Genomic DNA, 17,568 nt, shown 5'->3' with positions numbered 1-17,568 from the left:
GGATCTTCTCTTCATCGTAGCATTCTTGAATAACGTGTTAATCCATTCGTTTGCCCATTAACGACAAGCTACACACTTGGTTACCAATGGCTTTTAGGGCGAGATCATAAATTATGCGCGAACTGTACAAATTCCTCGTTTTTCTATCAGAAACAAGATGATAACCTTAAGGTGTTCATTTTGGCTCCATCCCATTACCCCGAACGCCATTACCCCGAACGCCACTACCCCGAACGCCACTACCCCGAATGGGTCACTACCCCGAAAGCCATTACCCCGAATGGGTCATTACCCCGAACGCCACTACCCCGAATGAGCCATTACCCCGAATAATATGAGATACAGTACAGTATCTTGTTTTGCGAGCAAAAATGCGTCTCTAATGAAGGCTGGTAATTAATGGCACGTAAAATTCGTCGGTAAAATGTTCCTCATATATTATCCCTTCTTTTATATGTCAGCTATTCTTTCGAAATATTTTGATGGCAACTATATTCTTCTCATTCTTTCTGAGACAGTGCTTGTTTATCAGCTCAGTGGGCACCTTCGCAATTCAAGGGTTCATTTACAAATTTCATTTCGCCAACAATTGCAATTTTTAACACCTACCCAAACCCTCGTACTTTTTTTTTGTATGGAAATTCTACATATTGTGAATGGGCTGCAACATTTTGAGGACAACCACCCACAAACTTTTTTGCTCCCTTCTGCGTTACGAAATTTGTGAATGGGCTTTAATAAAATAAGCCTTTTATTGACTGAAAGGAATTCGAATCCATAACCATCAATATGGTGTTGCTTAACAGATGCGTAATCACCGGTTTTTGGACTTGTTGGTGGTGTTCATATTTCAATTTTGTTTTTGAACAAATATTTTTCTTTCTTATGAATATAGGTTGTGTCATAGCATCACGTTGTTACAGTGATCATTCACGTCATAGCTGCAAACATTTCACCAGAAATTTGTCCTTCTTTTTTAAATAGGCTGTTCTTTTGCATTTTTGTTGGATATGCTAGTCACTAATATTTCCATATAGAACAGCTTTTTATAAAGGAATATATCTTGAAGGCATTTACTAAAGTGGTTCCTGCTATAATTCGAATCGGAAATTTTCCCTTTCTTTTATCTTCTTGTATTAAAACAGACAGGTCTCTTATTGATTTACTCACCACTTTTCTGCCATCATCATTTCTTCATTATCTTGAATAAAAAAAATTTTTTGTTGTTATCTCACAGAAATTCAAATTAATGATCCCACAAATCAACAAAAGTTCTTATTGTAACGTCAATCAGAGGCCGCCGATTTTTTTAACATGTACAAGTGCGATAGCGGAACGGTCGTCTATTAGGTTGGTTTTTAAGCGGGTTCCATAGAACAACACTTGCAGCGACTATCTCAGGGTGAACTTCCATTACCATCGTTTACGAAACAAAATCTTTAAGAAGATCTTAATCTTAATGCCCGACACCTATAAAAATGAGTGAAGGAAGTGGCTACCGACGTCCAATAAGAGAGTTTACTGCATCCTAATTTTGTACATATTATAGCTATCCTTCTCATAATAAATTCACCCTTCTTTACGAAATAGGCTGTTCTTCAGAGCATTGCGATGTGGCTGTGTTAATTTTCCCAAAATTAGAGGACAAAACTTAGTGTGTAAAAATTATTTGCTGAACAGTTGTTCTGCTTTTTTTTCTAATATTTGAAAAATACATTTTTGAACCAAACTCGTGAAATACTCAAAAGGAATCGTACAATTATCTCCCCACTCGCTAACTAGAATATGTCTCAAAATGTTATCCATTCGGGGTAATGGCGTTCGGGGTAGTGACCCATTCGGGGTAGTGGCGTTCGGGGTAATGACCCATTCGGGGTAATGGCTTTCGGGGTAATGGCGTTCGGGGTAATGGCATTCGGGGTAGTGGCGTTCGGGGTAGTGTCATAGAATCGTTCATTTTACCACCCCTTCCCCTATTGAAATCTAAACGGCTAACCTAACCTAACACTTTGTGTTATTAAGGTGAAACATCTCGGAATGCAATGATGGCCGGCACAATGGCCGACTTCTCCACCTACTCACGTTTTTAAAGGCACAAAACTGGAGAAATAGTTGGCAAATGTTCCTGATCTTCTTATTTTAAGCTTTCTGCTAGTGCACAAAGCCAAAATAAAAAGTGCACTGTTGTGGGATGCTTTTGTCACGAGATTTGTGCCTTTGAAGTTTTAGTGCAATCTTAGAAGTTGGTTCCAAACTGTTTCACCTTAAAGTAATACCTCTGGTAGTTCAAATTTTGATATTCTTTTCTGATCGGAAAAGTAGGTACCTTCTTACAGTAGCATGAGTAGAATGGAGTAGAGAAGTCAACAAAAAAGGTCAATTTCCTGTATGACCTAACACACACACACACATTAACTACAGAGTGTTGAAAGCAAACAGAACGCTCAAGTGCATTTCCCATTACTTTGCGATGTTTCTCAAAGTAATATCATAAAAGGCATTAGTGTACCCGACAACAATACCAACAATACAGCTATGTACCTAATTCAAAATCAAAGTGCAGAAGGCGTCATCCGGCTGTCGGATTTGTCCCTCCACTTTCGCTGCGCGCTAAGTATGATGCCATTTCAATAAACAAGAAAACTAACTTTATTAAAAACATCCATTAAACATATCATTAAATTTTCCCGCTTTTCTTTTGCCACCGGTTGCGAGCTTTCCCGGCTTGGCGTTGTCGACGATTGGTGCGAGTAGACGCAAAGAATGGGAAATTGTACGGCAAACAGGAAAATAGCCACTAAACAAGTCGCAGGAAAATGCTACTTGCTGTCCTCGTTTGGTTTCTTCTAGTTATTGTTATGATTGTGGATAGTTAACTGTAAGGAGAATTGCCGAACATGGATGAGCATTACTTAGTGCACCCATGTTTAATAACTGAAAGCTTTCAGTGCCAAAGTCACCATAAATTTGCGCATTCACATTTCATTCAACGTGTTATCTAATTAAGTTATTCGAGAATATTTCCAATCCGAAAAGATTCTCAACTTCATTGAATCAAACCACGTATCCTTCAGCGTACTCGCACACTTTACTCCAGCGCAATAGTTTTGTTATGTGAAGATTGAAATAGCTATCCAAGAGATAGTGTTTGATTTTTAATCTCAATCTTCATTATTCGTATTGGAAAATTACATTCCCATAAAATCAATATTGAATTATCAATATAGACAACCTGTGTCAATTAAGTTTTTTTTTTAATTAAAGTTTTTATTATTCACTTCATCAACACTTCATGAGATGTATTGGATATATTTGCTGCTAACAAAGAAAAACCGAATATGATAGTTATAGTACCTATAAGTTTTTTTTCTTAAGTGTGTACTGATAAACGATTTGCGAAATGTAAAAATATTTGGCTTAGCATAAACATTTAACACGGAAAAAATATGGCTCAGTATCGATCCAAGCCAAATATTTTTAGCACCACAGAATTTGCATAAAAAAATAATAACAATATATCAGGGAGTGACTCCAAGACATATGTATAGGCATCAAGGGGGTGGAAGTAAAAAAAGTTTAAGAAACAATGGTCTACATGATACGTTCGAAAACTCCCGATCCAAGAGTTACAGTCTCAAAGGAATGAATCCCGATATGATTTCTGATGCTCTCAAGTGATCTTCTACGAAATTTCATAAATTGTTGCCGAACTCGATTTTAAGAGAATCTGCAACTTGTTTCGTAAACTACTATTATCTAATACTAATAAAAACTTGCTTGAATAAACCGTATCGTAAAAGAATTCTAAAAAAAGGGAATTAAATGAGAATACAAAAAATCTACAAGAACATCAGTAACTCATTCAGCATCAGATAAATTCTCCAGTATCACATATACAGAAACTTTTTTTTTAATTTCCCCGTCATTATTATCGTCGATCAAAGTATGACCACTTTCCAGCTCCCACTTTCGCCTATGTCACACATTTCGCATGGGACCTACACACATTTTGCTTCGATCGTTTCACGTAACTGAATTACGAAGCTTGTAAGCCAAGGATATCCTTACCAAACCCTGTAAATCTCTTTTTGCAATTTCTCACCGTAATAGGCTATTTTTCATCACGCCAATCTGTCATTAAACGGCCTACTCTCCTGCACTAACTTATGCAGTTTCGTAATGATCATTACGCAACAGTTTTGAGTAACGTAATCTTCTTCTTCTTCTTCTTTCTGGCGTTACGTCCCCACTGGGACAGAGCCTGCTTCTCAGCTTAATGTTCTTATGAGCACTTCCACAGTTATTAACTGAGAGCTTACTATGCCAATGACCATTTTTGCATGCGTATATCGTGTGGCAGGTACGAAGATACTCTATGCCCTGGGAAGTCGAGAAAATTTCCAACCCGAAAAGATCCTCGACCGGTGGGATTCGAACCCACGACCCTCAGCTTGGTCTTGCTGAATAGCTGCGCGTTTACCGCTACGGCTATCTGGGCCCCATGTAATGTAAGTAACGTAATGAACACAACAATTATCGGAAATTGTAAAATAATTCGCAAAATAATTTGCGATATAATTTCTGATACCCTCAAAAGGCCTTTAACGCAAATGCAAAAAATGTTGTCCACAACTTGTTGCAGAACTCGATTTTTACAGCACTAGTCGTAATTATTCAACTCGGCAAGCCAAGTTCGTACGACTCATGCAGCATGCAGTAAAAATTATCATGCTGCACCTTGTTGTGTAAACTACTATTATATTTCGGGGAATTTTCTTGTACAAAAGTGCAAATTTGCTTGTAGCATTGCTGCTTTTTGCAAAATGGTCTTTCGACCTTCTGTCCTTTCGACCTTTTGTCTTTAGACCTTTTGTCTTTCGACGTTTTGTCATAGATTCAATCTTTCGATGCTCCTCGGTTTACTGAACCAAATCATGCGAGACGACATTACACGTGACTTTAAGGTGGACCTTCAGCTAATTCGCGATTACTTTTTCAATTCGCCATAAGTAACTTATGGTAATTAAGAAGAATCACAACCTAACTTCTAAAATGAATCAACTTTTCACCATTTTTTCGCCGTGACTATCGCGTAAATTTTGCATACAATCAGCTCGAGTTCAAAAACTAGGTTGTTGCTATTATTTTCCACAAAAAAAATGATACAATGATAAGCCGTTTCATTCAGTTACCGTAATTTCGGGTGAAATTGATCATTTTTCATGGTATTTCTTGTCTGAATTCTATAGTGTTCCCATTGCCAAACAACTGAATGCAGAAAAACAAGTACGAAGGTGAGCCTCATTGGCTCAAATACCGAAATTTTCTAACAAAAGTAATTTTAGTGCTATCTTTTAATTAATCTCTGAAATAAAAAATCGGGTGTTGTCACTTCGGGATGAAATTGATCACTTATCAATGCGATTATTGTTAGTTTTCGAAACGACTCTACAAAATAAATTTGAGCTCCCTGAATCCGAATATGCTTGCTAAATTCTTAACAATACAATATTTATAGAAATAATGAATAGTGAAATTTCAAGAATTACGCAGAAACGCCTAAATGTATGCAACTTCCAAAGGAATTTCCTGATATCTAACAGAAATTCAATTATTTCAACCAAATGAGCGAATTGGTACGAGTTTTGGTTATGAAATCTGGTTTAGGGATAGATCCTAAGTATCCTCACAAACTTTCAGGATCATACCATGTTCAAATCCTTGTCTAGAACTAGAAGTTTATTGATGTTTGTCAATACTGCACCGTACATGGTTTTGAAATTTTAAATTATTTTCATAGAAATACCGTAAAACGGGGTAACTTTGATAGTTTTTTGGAAGAAAACTTCAATATTTATGCATGCTGTTTCGAAGAATTACTTTTTATATTTTTAAAACAAGTACTGACATCCTAGCTATCGATTGCACTTGATAGATTGCCAAAAGATTTATTCTGTATGGATATATTATTTTTCATATAATCGAAAGTCGGTTTTCTGTTTTGGGGTAACTTTGATAATCGAACAAAATTTAATGAATTACGGAACATTTATAGGGCGTTACATACCTCTAGGCATTCAACGCTATATGGAAATTTCTGACTTAGATTACAAAAATGGTCCCAGTTTGTAAAAATGGATTTCGCTAAGAGATTTGAGACCATATTCATGTTCCACTATAACTAGGCTGTCATGGATAAGTGACGAATTCATTATGACTTTATCAAATAGTGATCGTAGAACAGATTGTTTGTAAGCGGTAAAAAACGCTAAAAACTTGTAAATATTAATAATTTGCATACAAATCCTCAAATGCACTTGATTTCAACGAAAATAGCTTTGACATGAAGTGTCATACTAATACTCTTTACCTGGGAGGGAGGCACCGATACTACACACGAAATATAAGACAACTTTATTTTGAACTGCAAGATAACTCCAGCTTGCCAAAAAGAATCAAGGCAGGCTTGGAGAAAATCGGTAGTTTCCTTTTGTTGTGCACCTTCGATCTTTCCTGACAAACATGAAAAAAGGGCCACGGTTTTCTATGCACTAAATATTCATTTTCATTAGAAAAAGTAGAACGATGCGTTTTTCAATGCTTTATGTTCAATCAGATTAAATGGTGCTCACGTGACATTACTTGCGTTATGTGCATGAATTGATTTTCATTCGATTTTTATCACTTTTGAAGAAATACGAAAATGTGTTTTAATCAGTTACGCGCTTTTTTCATGTTAGTCCAATGTTTGAGATCTGGGCTCACAGTGACTGTTCGTGACAGCGGAATCTCGGCTCACTATGACGTACAGAAATTTTGTATTGGTTTCTCCTTCCCAGCTCTTTACTATTGCATTCGTTTTTCTTAACTGATTGACAGAAACTTCGTTTTTTTCGTTTAATATGTTGTGGGTCTCGCACTACCAAAGTTACCCGCATTATCAAAGTTACCCCGTTTTACGGTACACATTCTTTAATGCAAAAATGTTCACAACATACAGTTTGGCAATACTTACGACAAACAACGTTCATTCACTGCAAGTTACATTGATATTTATGTCCTATTAGGAAGAAATAAAATCAAGTGACACGGTGATCAAATTCACCCTACTGATCAATTTCACCCGAATTTACGGTACTTACGACGTATTTGTAGCAGTGTAAAATCGACTCAAGTAGTGTTTTGTTTTGATTTGTGGTTAAGTCTTTTTGTCTCTCCACATAAAGGAGCGGTGAAAGTAGCGGTTAGGTTGCGAAAATTGAAAATCTTTATTACGTCGTTTTGTAAATCTGGATATTAAACGTTCCAAAAGTGAAAGTTGGTATAGAGCGGAACATGTAATTTTCTTAAATTTGAACATCACTAGCACTAAGGAAATTTGGACGCATAAAATGATTAAAAACACATTGAATTATTGTCATTTTCCAAGAAATTGTGAACCAAATAACTGAACGATTTTTTTAAGTTCAATCAGAGCAGACCAAGTGCACTCAATCCATCAAAAAAATACTTTAGACCTAGAGGTTTGGATTATGTTTTTCCATGATTAACACTTCGCATTACAGTCGACTCTCAGCATCTCGATGTTCTACATCTCGATATCTCTCCCTAAGTCGATAATTGCTTCGGTCCCTTCATTCTGCATACGATTTCTCTCTCCATATCTCGATATCCTCCTTATCTGAATGTGTTCATCTTGATTTTTTGTTCCCAACTTTCTCTCCATATCTCGAAAACTTATTCAAATAGTCTCAAGTCAAAAAAGTGAAGAAACTTACTTTATTGATCCTACGTGTTTCGCAGACGAAATTCCACATGTTCCGCTCCTACCCAACTAGATTTTTCACTTTCAGAACGTTTAATTTCCGGATTTACAAAACGACGAAAGTAAGATTTTCAACTTTCGCAACCTAACCACTACTTTCGTCGCCCCGCTGTATAGAGAGACAAAGTGACTTAACCACGAATCAAAACAAAACACTACTTGAGTCGATTTTACACTGGTAGAAAAACGTCGAAAGTAACTGTATGAAACGGCTTATCATTTTGTTATAATTATTTTTGTTGAAAATAATAGAAACTACTTAGTTTTTGAACGCGATCTGATTGTATGCAAAATTTGAGCGATGTACACGGCGAAAAAATGTTAAAAAGGTGATTCATTTCAAAACTGTTTTAGAAGACAGGTTGTGATTCTTCTCAATTAGTTTTCTCAAAAGCGTATGCAAGTTACTTACGTCGATTTGAAAAAGTAATCGAGATATGTCGATATGAACATTATAAAATGTTATTAGACCAGTTTATCAGAACAATTTAGAAACTCGAAATGAAGTTTGTCTGTTTATTATTCGTTACTAGGAAATAACGAAGTAATTTTCAATTTAGTGTTCATTAAATTAATGTTCTTTGTGTCGATCTCTCCCTTCTGATCCCTTCGATATCGAGATGTGGAGAGGCGACCGTATATTATTAGAGAATGTCACAGAGATGTTTGGAAATATTGAACCAAAATTTTCACGGTTTAAAAAAATTGCGAAGCGTTAGACTTTAAGCTTTTTTTCTCAAAATATGAAAAATGTGACTTTGTTCAATCTGACTTAACGCTGACTAAATATCAACTAAAATAAAAACGATGGCACACAATAACCCAAATAATATTGCGATTGAAATTGTTGTCCTGTATTCGCTTGTTTAATCTTTGAAGGATCTTGAAAACCTTGAAAAATCTCGAAGAAAATATTTGCAACAAACGCTGAGAAAAACCTTAGAGACATTTATGGTGAAATCCTTGCAAGAAAACTCATGAAAATATTCTTGGTAGCAAATTCCTGAAGTATCCCCTGATGGGATACTAAAAGAATATATTTGTTTTTTTTATTACATTTGTGACATGTGACAACGACGTTTCCCGCGAAGTGAAAAGAAGTGTTGCGGCTGCGAATAGGGCCGTTTACGGACTACGTAACTAACAATCGGACTTCTCGAGAAAGAAAAACAAACACGTTCGTTCCAGTTGGAAGACTAAACACTAATGACAGTTTTATTCATCTCTCTCATCATACACGGTAAAACAAAGTAAGTCAATTGATATTGCAATTTTAGGGAAAACTTTCCGTTTTACGGTTCAACGAAAAGCTACCGCAGCAATCACATCACTGATTTGCACTTGCAAATCATCAGTAGGCTTCAATGATACCTTGGATACCGTCTTGATGATTGTTGTTTGTTGCTATTTTCTATAGCGTTTTCTCTTTCAAGCATACTATGATTGAATTGTTTATCTCAATGATAGAATAATTTCAAAGCCTGCGGTAGAACTTTGACAGCTGCGGTAGAACTCTGCGGCTACCGTAAACCGGAAAATTTTCTTTATAACCGTAATAATACACGGAAATTCAAACAGTGCCAATTCATGGTTAACACCCCGCCTCAATTGCTTACTCCTAGCATGTCGCGCAGCTTTCGAAAACGTATTTGCGCTAATCCTTTTGTCATTAAATCAGCAACTTGATCTCCAGTCTGCAAATATTTCAGTTGGACACGTCCTCGTTCAATCAGCTCCCGCACGAAGAAATGTTGTATTTCGATGTGTTTCATCCTCTTGTGCTTTCGAGGCTCGACAGTTACCGAAATGCACGATTGATTATCTTCGTAAATCGTGACAGGTTTCGGTACAGCAACACCAATGGAGTCCAGCAGATTCATGGCCCACATCAGCTCACAGCTACCCTGGCACAGCGCCATCAGCTCCGCTTCGGTACTCGACAGCGCCACGGACGATTGCTTTCTTGTTGCCCATGTTACCGTTGAACCGTGAAGTTTGATAACGAACCCGGAAACCGATCGCCGATCGTTGGGATCGTTTCCCCAGTCAGCGTCTGTGAACGCCTCCAATACTTCCGCCGAATTCTCACATCCATACACCAGCTTGAAATCACTTGTGCCTCTTAAGTATCTGAGGATACGCTTGAGATGCACCCAATGTTGCTCGCTTGCTCCGCATTGGAATCCGGCGAAGTAGTTGACTGCCACGCAAATGTCCGGTCGTGATGTGACCATCAGGTACATCAGGCAGCCAATTAACTCGCGGTATGGCTTGTCGATAAACATCTTCGGATCCTGCTCTTTATCCAGCCTGAGATTGGGATCCATCGGAATGGCCGACACCTTGCAATTTTCCATTCCAAAACGCTTCAGAACACTCTCAACGTACGCCTTCTGTTCGATCGTTATGATCCGCTTTTGGCGATCCCGTTGAATGTTCAGCCCCAAGAAGCTCTTCACCTCGTTGAGGTCCTTCATCTCAAACTCAGCAGATAGCTTACCTTTGATCTCCTTGATTGCCTTGTCCGAATTGCTCATCAACAAAATGTCGTCAACGTAAATGACAACGTACGTCACGACGCCCTTCGATGATCGATAGTAGAGGCAGAAATCATGTTCGCTCCGCTTATACCCCAGCTTGACGATGAAATCGTGGAACCTCTGATTCCAGTTCCTTGATGCCTGTTTCAGGCCGTAAATGGCTTTGTTCAACTTACAGACAAGGTGCTTCCCCTTCTCAAAGCCAGCAGGTTGCCGCATGTAGATTTCCTCCTGTAAGCCGCCGTTGAGAAACGCACACTTCACATCCATTTGATGAACACTCCAATTCTCGTGATTCGCCAATGCCAACAAGATCCTCAGGGTTGACATCTTCGCCACCGGCGAATATGTTTCTGTAAAGTCGAACCCCGGCCGCTGCGTGAAACCGCGAGCAACCAGCCTTGCTTTGTACCGTTCGACAACACCATCACTATTCTTCTTCATTTTGAATACCCACTTATTGTCAACCAGTTTCTTCCCAGCAGGTAATTCCAACAATGTCCACGTTTTGTTCTTTTCCAGCGATCTGAGTTCTTCTTTTATTGCTTCCTCCCAGGAAGACCAATCACTCCTCTTCCTCAGTTCACTGACGTCCGACGGAATGTTGTCTATGAACTCCTCCGCGCACAATGCAAACGCCGACACATCCATATCGTAGTCCTTCTGCCATGCAGGAGGCATCACCACTCTTCCGCTTCTTCGTGCTCTGTTGCTGGACACAGTGTCGCCAGGAACGCCGCCAGGCTGTTCACCTCCCACAGCACCCTCAGCTTCTTCACTTCCAGTCACACTTTCGCACTCAGAGAAGTAGTCTTCAGAGTCACAATCTTGCCCGCAATGTCCCGCATCAGTCTTTGGCTCATCTCTTTGCTCAATGATCACAATGTTCTCATGTCCAGTCTTCAGGTCGTTTTTGGCATCACGCACCACACAGTTTGGGTTAACCGTTTCATTGAAAACCAAATCCCGAGCCACAAACACTCTTTTCCCGTTCCAAACCCGGTACCCTCCCGGTGCATACCCAACGAACATAACCTTTTCACTCTTTGAGTCCAGTTTCTTCCGTAATTGCTTCGGTATGTGTGCGAAACACTCACTACCAAAAACCCGCAAGTTGGAAACGTCCGGCTTCTTGCCGTACCAAGCCTCGAAAGGCGTTACATCCCCCTGCACTGCAACACTTGGGCTTCGGTTCAACACATACACTGCCGTATACAACGCTTCCCCCCAAAATTGCTTACCCACACCGCTGGCCGCTAGCATAGCGCGCACCTTTTCAACCACTGTGCGGTTGAGCCTTTCGCTCACACCGTTCTGTTCCGGTGTGTAAGCAACGGTTGTTTCCAAGCGTATCCCCTTCTTCTTACAAAAAGTCTTCACAGCACGGCCCGTGTACTCTCCCCCATTGTCACACCTTAAACGAGAGATCTTCGCACCGAAATGTGCGGTAGCCATGGCCTCATACTCTGTAAGCCGGTCGAGGACCTCGTCTTTCGACCGCATCAAATACACCACTGCCATATGCGTGTAATCATCCGTAAAGGACACAAAATATTGGAACCCATCCCATGACTTCGGTGTAACAGGTCCACAAACATCACTGTGAACGATTTCTAATGGCCTGCTAGCTCGCTTTTCCGTGCGACTTTGGAACGGTCCGCGAGTTTGTCTCCCCGCAACACACGGCTCGCACAGAAACTTCGAATTATCCCGATCAACACTGTCAATGTTCATCCCCAGCACCATATCGTTCTTCAACAGCTTCCTCAGATTTTCTTCCCCTAGGTGCCCAAACCGGTGGTGCCACAGTTCTAATTTTCGACTAACCATACCAACCATAGCACTACAGTCACCCTTCCGTTTGCACTCAAAATCCATACTGTAAAGCTGCCCATACTGCCTGCCCGTCGCAACGACCTCCCCCTCACTTTCGACGGTAACACAGCCCCCAAAGAAAATGACTTTCTTACCTGTGTTTTCCAGTCGCCGCAATGACAGCAGGTTGAACGAAAGTTCCGGAATGTACAGCACATTGTCCATATTTATGTTTATTACTTCATCCCCCACTACGGATAGAGCATTCACACGACCTTTCTTGTGAGCAAAAAGATTTACGCCAGTCTTTGCGGTTTGAACAATCACTGGTTTTTCAAGCACTTCCAGACTCTCAAACAGACTCTTCTCATTGCACATATGTTCCGATGCTCCGCTATCCAGGAACCACTTTTCTCCAACCGCCGCACTCGAAGCAGCAACGGAACCATCCGCCGCGACAAACGCAACCGACTTAGACACATTTGCCTTCTGCATCTGCTTCTTCCCGGGTTGTTTACCGGCCCCACTAGCACTACTTTTCGAACACTGTGACTTTTTGTGCCCCACTTCACCACAAGAAAAAACACTTGAACTTTGGTTTCGACTTGCCGCCAGCAAAAGCTGTTTCTTCCACCACTTCATCCATCTTCTGGCCACGCCGTTTGGCCTCCACATCCAGGTACTTTTTCCGCACAAGATCCATCGTCAGATTGTCCGACACCGCCTCCATGGCTGTCGTGACCGCATCATACGACGACGGCATGGTGAGCATCAAATGGCATATGACGTCCTCCTCCTCCATCTTTGCACCAGCACCTTTGATCTCCCGGACCAGCTGATCAAATTTCAGGAAGTGGTCTTGCAGGCGGTTGCTCTCATCGAACCTCATTGAAAGCAACTGGCGTTTCAGCAGAAAGCGATTAGTTATGCTTTTCCGCTCGAAAACATTGTGGAGTCCATCCCAGATTTGCTTTGGACTAACCTTATCCTTCACGTATTCGAGGTGGCTATCGGCAATACCTTGAATAAGGATGGAACGACACTTGTTATCCTGGCGAACTCGAGCGGCCCTTTTCACTTCATCCGCCGCCTTCACATCCGCCATCGCGCTTTCGGGAGTATTCCAGAAATCCTCCTCCTCGGCTGCCTTCTCGACGCAGTGGAGAACTTCCAGCTGCTGCATGTAGGCCTTCATCCGGAAGCACCAATTATTGAAGCCCGTCCCGTCGAAAGGCTTTATCCGAAGGAATTTCACGTCATTCTCCATCGCGCACCGAAATAAAAAACGAAATCGAACTTTCCCGAAAAATTTTCACTAACACGCGGTTGGACTAGCACGCGCTCGGCCCATAACCTAACAATCGGACTTCTCGAGAAAGAAAAACAAACACGTTCGTTCCAGTTGGAAGACTAAACACTAATGACAGTTTTATTCATCTCTCTCATCATACACGGTAAAACAAAGTAAGTCAATTGATAATACACGGAAATTCAAACAGTGCCAATTCATGGTTAACAGTAACCAGCTTAGATCCCGCAGCTTGCAAACGGAAACAAAATTCGCCCTGTACACAACGCTTGTTTTTTTTCATCAGAATAATGTAACTATTTTTAGTGGTTTCACAAGTCAAAAATATCATATTTTATACCGTAAAACGGGGTAACTTTGATAATGCGGGTAACTTTGATAGTACGCGACCCACGACATACTTAGGGGTCATGCACAAATGACGTCACGCTCCGAGGGGTGGGAGGGAGTCAAGCCAAGCGTGACAAGCCTTACAAAAATTTCGGAGGACTCATACAAAAAACGTGACAAAGGGGGGGGAGGGGGTCATAAAAGTTGAAATTTAGCGTGACATAATTTGTGTACCATCCCTTAACGAAATAACAAAGTTTCTGTTAATCAGTTAAGCAAAACGAATGCAGAAGTAAAAAGTATTAGTATGTCACTTCATGTCAAGGCTATTTTCATTGGAATAAAGTACATTTGAAGATTTATATGCAAATATTAAAATTTTATAAGATTTTAGCATTTTTGAAACGCTCACAAACAATCTGTTCTACGATCACTATTTGATGAAGTCATAATGATTTCGTCGCTTGTCCTTGACAGCCTAGTTGTAGTAGAACATAATTTTGGTCTCAAATCTCTTAGCGAAAAGCATTTTTACAAACTGGGACCATTTTTGTAATCTAAGTCAGAAATTTCCATATAGCGTTAAACGCCTAGAGGCATGCAACGCCCTATAAATGTTCCGTAATTGATTCAATTTTGTTCGATTTATACCCCATTATCAAAGTTACCCCAAAACAGAAAACCGACTTCCGATTATATGAAAAATTATATATCTAAACAGAATAAATCTTTTGGCAATCTATCAACTGCAACCGATAGTTAGGATGGCAGTACTTGTTTTATTTTAAAAATATAAATTGTAACTCTTTGAAACAGCATGCATAAATATTCAAGTTTTCTTAGAAAAAACCTAAGATAAAGACCGGACAACTGGGTATAGAATTTGATCCAATTTTTGATCCAGTCGCTGATTGGTTGATTTTGATGTCTCCGAGTGTAGGGCTGCGTGTAGAAAATTACCATCGGACGCGTTTGTTTTGGTTTTGCCTGTGTTGCCGGATTACATTGTTAGCCTGTTATTATTTTCGGGTGTTCATAAAAGTTCGTGTCAACCTGCCGACTGATGTGCATCAAAGAAAATATTGAAGCAAAATCAGCTTGAAAATATAAGAAATTAAGTACAAAGCTTTAAATTGTGTACGGGATAGTAAATTGCATCCGGATCATCTTCTTTTTTCAAATGAAGTGGTGTATCGTCTTCCACATAAATGGCATCACTGTTTAGCGTAACACGCAAGGGTGGGAAATTTCAAACTGGGCTCATGGATGAAAAGAAGAACAACTAAAAGAAGCCAGTTTTCCGATCTTATCTTAGGAAAAAACTATCAACTAGGATAACGGTCGTATTTTAAGGAAGTGATTTTAGTTTTTTGTCGCAATTAATGAATTTCACAGCGTAACCAAGTCAAAGAACATGCCAAAATGTAGAGGAAAACTTCCTTTACAAGATAAAAATGCCCAAACGGTCATGTAGGATCCAGAAAACGTTGAAAATAATTGAATTGTGATGTACTGCTTTTCATTATTTTGGACACACCAATAAATTTTGGACCCTCAAAGTATATATTTTGGACCCCCGGTGTTTTTTATCGTTTGGCGACAAAGTCCACGACACTGGTTGTATGATATGCTTGCCCATAGTCTAATAAATCGATTGACAATGGAAAACCGAAGAAATTCTACGCTTTTAGTCCAGAAATTTGAAAAAAGTTTTTGTTTACATTTGAAAAATTTCTGAAGGCTTTTATTTCTGTGTGTAACGTGTTGTAACAGTTGTATGGATGAACCGATTAAATTAAATTAATTTCAGATAAAACAAACACATTTTCTATGTTCAAACGGCTGATGCAAGTACGGAATAGTCCTATCTTTCCAAATGGCATGCGAATTGAGTTGGTCTTTCGATTTAAACTTAGAAATTTTCAGGAAAATGGACCAGGGGGTCCAAAATATATAGGGGTCCGAAATATATTGGTTACCCTATTTACGGTATCCTATATCCATGTGATCATTTGAAAAATTCCAGAAAAAAACCGCAGGCAGAATTTTTCAAGGAATCCTTGCAATTAATTAAAATATTTATGAAGTGTATCTTACATTAATAATTGAAAAAAAAATCCTGCAGAAACATATGAAAAAATCCTGGAAGGGTTATTTTTTTTTTTTTTTTGATTCATAGAAGGTATTTTAGAATCGGTGGTTGCGAACACCATGATAATTTAATTTTTCCCATAAAATCCAATATGGTGGACAAATTCAATATGGCCATATATTTTTATTTTTCTAGATGAAGCTTCTATGTTTTCTTTTTCCAAAACCATGTTATTGTTAAGGGGTTGTTGAGGAAATTTTCGAGTTATGGCAGTTTGAGTGGGGCAAGAATTGGCAAAAATCGAGGGGTTTTGATTGTAACTACCGAGGGGTCCATCAATTTGACCAACCGAATACAGTTCCTTTACTTACTCGACAGGAGCTTTCGAATGAGCATAAATTTAAACATTTCAAAAGACCAAGTGTAAATGGGGGTCCAGATAGCCGTAGCGGTAAACGCGCAGCTATTCAGCAAGACCAAGCTGAGGGTCGTGGGTACGAATCCCACCGGTCGAGGATCTTTTCGGGTTGGAAATTTTCTCGACTTCCCAGGGCATAGACTATCTTCGCACCTGCCACACGATATACGCATGCAAAAATGGTCATAGGCACAGTAAGCTCTCAGTTAATAACTGTGGAAGTGCTCTTAAACGCGCAGCTATTCAGCAAGACCATGCTGAGGGTCGTGGGTTCGAATCCCACTGATCGAGGATCTTTTCGTAAAGGAAATTTTCTCGATTCTCAGGGCATAGAGTATCATCGTACCTGCTACACGATAATACAAAATGGTCAATCGGCAAAGAAAGCTCTCAGTTAATAACTGTGGAAGTGCTCATAAGAACACTAATCTGAGAAGCAGGCTCTGTTCCAGCGGGGACGTTACGCCAGAAGGAAGGAAATAGTGGGCCGGTCTCAGCGAAAATTACTCAATGTCATCTGCAGTAAATGAAGGTTCTTTTTCTTTGCAGTTGATAAAACTAATCAAAGAGTTTCAGTTTATTAATAGCGATATACAGTATTGGACAATACATTTGCAACTTTTATGATTTTCCATGCAAAATTGACAACTGTAGAGGGTTGAATATTTATGGACCGATTTGAATAAAATTTCCACTAGGCGTCAGATATAGCTTGAATTTGATCACTTCATCATAAATTTTGAGTCATAAATTTCATTTTAGTCAAATTTGGTATAGGATTGAACTCGTGTTTGGAAAAACTTTTCACCTCGCCCAAAACCACAACTTTGCTTTCCGTCAATAGAAAAAATGAAAAAAAAAATCACTTTAGTCTCTATTTCGGGTAGGGTCAGTTTGTCTAATCGTGTCAATCTGAAAATTTGTGTAGATATTCAATATTAGATTCCATTATCAAAATTTGTAAGCCATACAGTATGGATGAGAAACATTTCTTAATGAACTGCTTAACTTCGAGCGTTTGACAGCTAAGTGATGGTAAACTGTTTAAATAAACTTATCGCAATTTTACTCAAATCTGCACATTCCGTAGGGGTACCCCTTATAAATTAGTTAAAAAATGTAAATCCGATCGCTTTCTTCTCACAAAACATGCAAAAACACCTTCCAATCCTATGTGGGAGTATCAAACGTTAAACTAACAATCTCTAATCTATCCATCGAAGAGCAAAAAAAAAATCC

The sequence above is a fragment of the Aedes aegypti genome, chromosome 2, assembly GCF_002204515.2.
Source record: "Aedes aegypti strain LVP_AGWG chromosome 2, AaegL5.0 Primary Assembly, whole genome shotgun sequence".
Classification (NCBI taxonomy): Eukaryota; Metazoa; Arthropoda; class Insecta; order Diptera; family Culicidae; genus Aedes; species Aedes aegypti.
Note: the sequence above shows the minus strand (reverse complement) of the source record.